We start from the raw sequence: 9,201 nt of genomic DNA, 5'->3' as shown, positions 1-9,201 counted from the left end.
TGCTGCTGAAAGAAACAGTTGGCAGGACGTGTTGTCTCTGTGTATCTTGTCCTTTTGTCCGTGTGCCTCCCAGTGTGTAAATGTTTTCTGCTTTCACTTTCTGCATTTCCCCTCACAGGGCAGCAGTGCCTTCCCGTCCAAAGTCATTTGGGTCATGCAAAGTGAAACAAAAAACAGGGCTCCTTTGAGACCCATCGTGTGCCTCATTAAAAGTGTAAAGAGAGGCAAATATGGAGCGAGGGAGAAGCCAGAGCAGCAGGAGAATCAGACGAAGAAAGAGGAGTCACTGTAAAAATTAACAAATTAAAATGGTGTCCAAACACCAAATACTGTCAAAGGTGAGAGAATACGTGTTTGTAATTAAATGATGTTAAATAATGCTGATTGTTCTTATTTTAAACATATCTAACTGTTGTATTCAGGAAAAAATATGAAATGATTCAATTACTGGTTTAACCATGTGTTAGTGTGTGTGCGTACGTGCATGCGAGTGGGTGAGTGAGAGAGAGTAAGAGAGAGAGAGATCTCCCTTTTTCTGTTCATGTCTCAGTCTAAGTCTAAAGTGTTATTATGAGGCACTCACAAACTGACACACATCACGTTCGTCTTCCCAGAGTGAGTCCTGTGTTTTCTTCCCATGCTGTCATCTCTATTCATCAATTAGTGCTGCCGATCAAGAGAACCCAATCTTTCTCTTCATGACAGACTCTCTCAAAAAATCTAAACAATTATTCAGTGGTAAAATAACTATATACCATCAATTGGGTTGACATTGTATTATAAGAGAAAAAATAGGTGCAAAAAGGTGCAAATTCGTCTATGTCTATTCGTCAAATTATTATTATTATTATTGTTTTATCAGATTATGTTTTATAATGGTTGTAATCCCAAAAACATTAAAGAATAGATATGCTAGCAACCCCCTTCCTATGCATTAAAAAAGAAAACACCTTCCATGCAGCCGGAGAACTCTTCCACACTTTGTAAAAGGTGCAGTCTCTCGGAGATATCTCTTTGATCAGGTGGAGTGCTGTGAGACTGTCATCGTTCTGCCTGTGTGATGCGGACTGCTGCAGACAGCCTACAGGGATCCTCTTTAAACATTACACTCAAACATAGTGAACATGATACTAACAGCTGTACTCATTTTTAGGGGCCCATCACAAAGTGGCACAGAGAACATTGGGTATTTAAAAGTCTCCTAAGGAGTCACTAGAGGACCCAAAATACTCTAAAACAAACCAACTGGAACATGCCTGCGTACTGTGCACTAACTTATTCTGGACTTATTCTCACTTTTTGTCAATGTTTGGTTTGCAAACTGCTATAATACATGTCTTGACTTTCCAGTCACACACATATATTTCCTTTGGTTGTCCACAATGTAATAATGTAAACACTTAATCTGATGTGTGCTGGGGGCAGTGGGTTTAAACATTTTGGAGTTTGCCAGGGAAGAGAAACCAGAATCATGAGCTGCTAGTCTGCAGTCTAGGATGTAGATTCACAATACAAGGAGGTGTGATCATTTTCAGTTACATTTCAGGGCTTAAAGCACATTCAATCTTTCTATAATAGAGAAGAGGTGTTTGTTGACTATGAGGTATGCAAAACAGCAGGAATACATGTGCATTATAAAGCAATTCCATGGATAACAGCCTAGATAAATATGAATGTTGAATTGTTGTAGCCTTTGTGTCAGAGAGGTTTTCAGGGTGCTTTTATGTTGGATTGTATTTCTATGTTTGGTGCTCGAACAGAAACTCTCACTTTCCTGTGCAATAATTCCTCAAAGACACATCTATAGTAAAGTGTGTATTATATTACGGTTTGTATTAATGTATTTTAGTATTTGTTTTCATTTATCACTCAATCACCCTCTCTTTTTTTATCTCTTCAGCCTCTGTAACAAGCTGTGTTTATCTTTTTTTCGCAAATTAGCAGGAGCAGGTCACAGGATTGTGGCTGTCAGGATGAAGTAATAACCGAGTGTGCGAGGAAAACACGAGGAGACAGTGGTCCACCTTAGATGAGTTATTGAAGTCTTGCAGACCTTTCCAGGCGTATGATTGGTAGCTATGCCGCATCTACTTTCTAGTCTGTCATTAAACAGATAATAATAATTTTGTTTTATTAGCGCTTTTACAGGTGCTCAAAGACGCTTTACAGAGATAGTGAAAAGAAAAGATCATCTGTCCTCCCGGTGTAGGTACCAGATGTGTTCGGGGTACCAGATGTGTTCGGGTGTATTTCCGTCGCATCCGTCATATCCGTCATATTTTACGGCAACTCAAGAGGGCCATCACGGTCAAATTCCGAACATTTAAACATAGCCGACACTTCATTCTTTACTTTGTCCGTTATTATATGTAGAAGATTATACTTTTTCTCCGTCATGTTGTTTCCATAGCAACAACTTCAAACAGGCATAGCCTACACTTCATTCTTTACTTTGTCCGTTATTATATGTAGAAGATATTCATTTTTTCTCCGTCATGTTGTTTCCATAGCAACAACTTCAAACAATAACAAGTTACTTCGTTACTTTCTAAAATCAGTCATAATCAAACCTCAACAAACACCTGCAAAGAACACATGCTGAAGCTAACGCACATAGCTGTTGTTTATTTATATCACACACGTAGTCTGTTCTTCTTCTCTGTTTTCGGTTGTTGCCTGTTTTGAATGACGAATACACACTACCGCCGCCTGCTGGTAAGGAGAGTTATTTCCACTCACGCATGCGCAGTTCGTACGTGCTCGGCTGAAGTCTTTGCAGTGTGCTCCAGTCTGGCTCCAGTGCAACACATGGCCAACACGCAGGAGAACACGCCGACGCAACAGCGTGAGCAGAGATAGACTACGCAAAATATACAGATAGCAGGAGACAGAGGACAGCCATGGTCAGATCATCAGAACATTCAGGAGCTATCTGGATCAGTCGTATGCGACAATGGAAACTGAACTAAAGAGAACATTTGAAACTTTAGCAGTCTGCGTGATCTGCCTGCAGGGAGGGGCGGGCTGGCCCTGCGAGTAAAGTAACGAGTAAAGTAACGAGTAAAGTAACGAATTACTTTATGTAGAGAGTAACGAAGTAGTGTAATATATTACTTTTTTTTTAAAGTAATATGTAATATGTAATATATTACTTTTTTTTAGTAACGACCCCATCTCTGGTCGTGTGTCCCCCAACTCCTCTGCAAAGTTCAGATATTTAATAAAATACTCAGGGGAGTTTCCTGAATTTTCATGCCCAAAGCTAAGCACTAGGCCCTGGGTAAATTAAGAGGCTGATCTCGGGCACTTTTGTCCACTTTCCCTGGTGGTAGAAACTCAAGCCAGACAGTCTGGAATCGTCTCAGAGAGTAGATGATAAGTGGGGCCTTGTTTTTACTGAATGATGTGTTTTTTTTATGGGGAATTCAAATATGAGTTTATTTTTAGGATTTTCGTAGACTTTGCACACGTTTTCACAAACATTTTCACGCTAGGAGTATGGGAGTACTTCCATTCGCTTCGTCTTGATCTGTAGATGTGATTTGATGTGTCGTCTGTCTCCCAACTCCTCTCCAAAGTTCAGATACTATATAAAAATACTATAAGGTAAATAAAACATTAAACATAATGACAAAATAACAACCTGAAAGATATGTATTCTATCTACACATTTCGTAATTATCTAATCTGAAACACCTTATAAAAGTGTTGGCTAAAGTAACGCAGAATATCAGAATATATATATTTTTTAATTGTAAATAATTAGAAACATTATTTATGTGCACAAGTACATGGGACCCCACCATAGCACCCCACACATAACAAGCTGTCCCGAGTTCCTCCGGCTGCAGTTCCGGAGACGGCCGGTGTGTGGCAGCAGAGCGCTGGGAGCAGAGGGAGGTGAGTATATGACGGGTATGACGGATGATGGATGCGACGGAAATACACCCGAACCTGTCACTACCCGATCCGTCCCCCTGCCCGATCGGTACTGCGCATGTGCGGGATGGTTGTCACCATAGATATATATAAAACACTAGGGCTGCAGTCGGATAGTTTAAAAATCAGCTCCTAAGTTCTAACCCTATCGTCTATTCCTTGACCTCTGAGTGAAACGTCACGGGGTTAAGGGATAGTGGATAGGAGAATTCAAAAGGACTTAGGAGAAGAGACTGCGGTACTTTAGAAAATCCGAATGCACTTTCACTATCCGACGTGTTAATGATGCGCCAGCGGACGTCATTGTGTGCGTCTGCTGCTGTGGGGAAACCATGGAAACCACAGTTTTCTATACAGCGGACTACAACATGGATGTTTAATAAGAACGAGGGACTACTGTGAACTCATCTAGAGACTCTGCACCGTGCTCTGATGCTGCTGCTTTGCTTTATGAACGTGGACAACAGAGAAACATATTCTTCAGGACCAAAGTTGGAATTGAAATACAAAAGGAAAATGAAACTTCTGCTCGTCACCCTCTCCCTCCGGTCCACATTAATACAAATGATCCCAATAGGCCTAGGCTACGTATGATTGTATGAACTAAAGATCTTAAATAAATACAGATGTATTTATTATAAACGTTAGTCCTTAACATCTATCACTGTGTATATCACCATTCAAACATCTTTTAAAAGTTGAACAAACCCCACACAGCTCAGTAAAGACTGAAATGTTGACTTTATTTGATAATTTCAGTGAAAACTAACGTTCATATTTCTCTTTTTGATTATAATACTGATGAACGTTCAAAACAAAGCACCTTGGCAACTTACCACCTATGTTTTAAAAAGCTTAATAAGCACCGTAACTTTCATGATATCATTTCTCGGTCATAATCGGTTGTTTCCGTGAACGGCCGACTGTTGAGTGACGGCAAATGCTGCGGCTGCAAGGCATTGTGGGGCAGCATTTTCTCCTCTCCTGCCGGTTAGGGAGGTCCAGTGGTTCCTAAGCTAAAGGAGGTTATAAAGGAAGTTTGAAACCTCCTTTCCTATCATTCTCATCATTCTAGAGAATTCGAACGGCACTTATCATGGCTGCCACTGAGGGACTTCCGGGTCATTTCACTCCTTTAGGAAGGTTCCTAAGCTAAATGGACTATTCGACTTCAGCCTAGATGGCTCATGGGAGATTTTCCAGCGTAGCTGACCGGTGTAGGTACCAGATATGTTCGGGGTACCAGATATGTTCGGGTGTATTTCCGTCGCACCCGTCATCCGTCATATTCGTCTACTCACCTCCCTCTGCTCCCAGCGCTCTGCTGCTACACACCGGCCGTCTGCGGAACTGCAACCGGAGGAACTCGGTACAACTTGTTATGTGTGTGTACTTGTGCACATAAATAATGTTTCTAATTATTTACAATTAAAAAATATATATATTCTGCGTTACTTTAGCCAACACTTTTATAAGGCCACGAGATTAGATAATTACGAAATGTGTAGATAGAATACATATCTTTCAGGTTGTTATTTTGTCATTGTTTAATGTTTTATTTACCTTTTAGTATTTTTATATAGTAGGCTATCTGAACTTTGGAGAGGAGTTGGGAGACACACGACACATCAAATCACATCTACAGATCAAGACGAAGCGAATGGAAGTACTCCTAGCGTGAACATGTTTGTGAAAACGTGTGCAAAGTCTCCGAAAATCCTAATCATAAGCTCATATTTGAATTCCCCATGAAAAAACACATCATTCAGTAAAAACAAGGCCCCACTGATCATCTGCTCCCTGATCTCTCTACGAATTGAAAGTACTTATTGCCGGAGATCGCATGCTGTGGTTTTATTAAATGTGCCAAGTGCTAGGACTGTATGATGGAAGAGAACTTTTAGATGTGCAGCTCCACTAACATGGAACAGTCTGCAAAAAGAATGGAAAATTACCAAGCTAGTACCACTACATGTTTTTAAAGCTTGGTTGGATGCTACACAATCAGATGCGGTTGGCACCTGTACATGTGGATAGATATGTTGTTCTGTTGTTTATGTTTTGCCTGTAGATGTGATTTGATGTGTCGTGTGTCTCCCAACTCCTCTCCAAAGTTCAGATACTATATAAAAATACTAAAAGGTAAATAAAACATGAAACATAACGACAAAATAACAACCTGAAAGATATGTATTCTATCTACACATTTCGTAATTATCTAATCTCGTGGCCTTATAAAAGTGTTGGCTAAAGTAACGCAGAATATATATTTTTTTTAATTGTAAATAATTAGAAACATTATTTATGTGCACAAGTACACACACATAACAAGCTGTACCGAGTTCCTCCGGCTGCAGTTCCGCAGACGGCCGATGTGTGGCAGCAGAGCGCTGGGAGCAGAGGGAGGTGAGTAGACGAATATGACGGATGACGGGTGCGACGGAAATACACCCGAACATATCTGGTACCCCGAACACATCTGGGCTGCAGTCGGATAGTTTAAAAATCAGCTCCTAAATTCTAACCCTATCGTCTATTCCTTGACCTCTGAGTGAAACGTCACGGGGTTAAGAGATAGTGGATAGGAGAATTCAAAAGGACTTAGGAGAAGAGACTGCAGTGCCAGCGGACGTCGGTCTGCTGCTGTGGGGAAACTATGGAAACCACAGTTTTCTATAGAGCGGACTACAACATGGATGTTTAATAAGAACGAGGGACTACTGTAAACTCATCTAGAGACTCTGCACCGTGCTCTGATGCTGCTGCTTTGCTTTATGAACGTGGACAACAGAGAAACATATTCTTCATGACCAAAGTTGGAATTGAAATAAAAAAGGAAAGTGAAACTTATGCTCGTCACCCTCTCCCTCCGGTCCACATTAATACTAATGATCCCAAAGATTGTATAAACTATGAAAATATCTTAAAATCAAAACAAATGTATTTATTATAAACGTTAGTCCTTAACATCTATCACTGTGTATATCACCATTCAAACATCTTTTAAAAGTTGAACAAACTCCACACAGCTCAGTAAAGACTGTGAGATGTTGACTTTATTTGATAATTTCAGTAAAAACTAACCTTCATATTTCTCTTTTTGATTATAATACTGATGAACGTTCAAAACAAAGCACTTTGACAACTTACCACCATACAGTCTATGCTTACCACCTACGTTTTAAAATGCTTAATAAGCACCGTAACTTTCATGATATCATTTCTCGGTCATAATCGGTTGTTTCCGTGAACGGCCGACTGTTGAGTGACGGAAAATGCTGCGGCTGCAAGGCATTGTGGGGCAGCATTTTCGCTTCTCCTGTCGGTTAGGGAGGTCCAGTGGTTCCTAAGCTAAAGGAGGTTATAAAGGAAGTTTGAAACCTCCTTTCCTCGCATTCTCATCATTCTATAGAATTCGAACGGCACTTATCATGGCTGCCACTGAGGGACTTCCGGGTCATTTCACTCCTTTAGGAAGGTTCCTAAGCTAAATGGACTATTCGACTTCAGCCCTGGTACTGACACCCATAGACATATAAAGAGTAGACGCCGCATCGACCGCTGCTGCCTATTGGCACTGACGAGCCGTGGGGCCGCCATCTTGGACCGGTCACCCGCTCCACTCAGTGTAATCTGTCTGGCAGGCGCAATGAAGTGTCAGCGCATTTTATCAATCATAACTCGCTGAATACAAAACTGATTTTCACGGGGGGGGGGGGTTTTCTGCAAACGTCATATATGTAGGCATGATACCGGACACATGATTCGGCGTATTTTAATATTCATAGTAGGCTTAACAGCAATAGAATATTCTGGTATTTGATAGCCTATGTTATGTATGATAGGTATTTTGCAAAAGACACACGATATATAATATATACACACACACACATCAAAAAACACTAATGGTCTATATATGATAGAGAAGCATATTGTGTAGGCCTATACTCAGCTATTTTAATAAGTTGAAAAATGAAGAAACAATAATACATTATACATAGACAGAAGTTATATATCAGTAAAAATGAATATCTATGTCATAAAAAATGAAAATGTACTTCTACATCTATATAAAAAATGTAAATGTTCAAGTTAAACACAAGAACATGACACCACCCCGCCCAAACCATATGTACACAAAGTTGCTCATGACACCCGAATGCCCCGTGCATGCGGCTCCTCCAAAGCATGACTGAGAACCTCTCATATCTTTGTCTTTGGGAAACCATCAAAATAAAAACGGGAGATTTGAGAGTCAACACAAAAACATTTTAAGAAGGAGGTCAAGCTTATTTTCTTCCTTCTTCTTCCTAGATAGATTAGATTAGATTTTAGATTTAGATTAGGACCCTTTGTGTTTCAGGTGACAAAGACTTCGTCAGGTAATATGCAATGGGAGCCTTCCAATGTCCGTGTAGGCCAACCACCATGAACACAAGAGCCTCAGTAGCAGCATCGGTCTCATTGTTTCCATCACCCATGTCTACAAAAGCAGACATTGACTGGTTATGTGGATTATATTGCACATGTTTTCTGATGGCCATGTCATCCAACATGAGTGAAACACATCCATATTTAGCCTGGTCGTCCTGGCATCTTCTCTCCAGCATATCCAGCATCATCTTGTTCAGGCCAGGCTTGCCATCCACCGAACACAGCCACCTGTAAAAAAATTGAGAAGTAGCTATTTAACGTACTTGCAACCGTAATTTCCAAAAATGAAATTGAACAACATTAAGACTACCTTTTTGTTGTAGTCTCTCTGAGGTATTTGTATGCCTTTGGACCATGTAGATGGAGTGTGAGGGCACATTCTCTGTGGTCCTTGGAGTACTCATGGCCCTGCTTTGCCTTCAAGTCTATTTGAAGATCTGAAATTGTATGAGAAAAAATTAATAAGTCCCCTTCATATAATAACAAAGGAGTTTAATAAAGAGTGTAAGAGTAAGATGTACATGAATCTCAAAGTGCTACTTTCATCTTCCCTGAGTAGAAATCAAGCCTCTCTTTGAGTTCTTCATTAATGAGGTTCTTTTCCCTCAAATCCCCCAAAAGAGTCCTCACTGTGGTCTCTGCCCTCTTTTCTCTAGCCATGGCATTCTTCCTCTCTCGCTCGAGACTCTCCACTCTTGCTAAAGCTTCATTGAGTCTGGCCTTAAGAGCAGTAGGAGAAGCAGGCGAGACATAGCTATGATCCTAGTAGAAAGAGGGATGAACATGGTTTGAGTGATGTTTCACTTCACACACATCACTTTGACACAA

The sequence above is a fragment of the Pseudochaenichthys georgianus genome, chromosome 10 (assembly GCF_902827115.2).
Source record: "Pseudochaenichthys georgianus chromosome 10, fPseGeo1.2, whole genome shotgun sequence".
Lineage (NCBI taxonomy): Eukaryota > Metazoa > Chordata > Actinopteri > Perciformes > Channichthyidae > Pseudochaenichthys > Pseudochaenichthys georgianus.
This window is presented reverse-complemented; position numbering follows the sequence as displayed.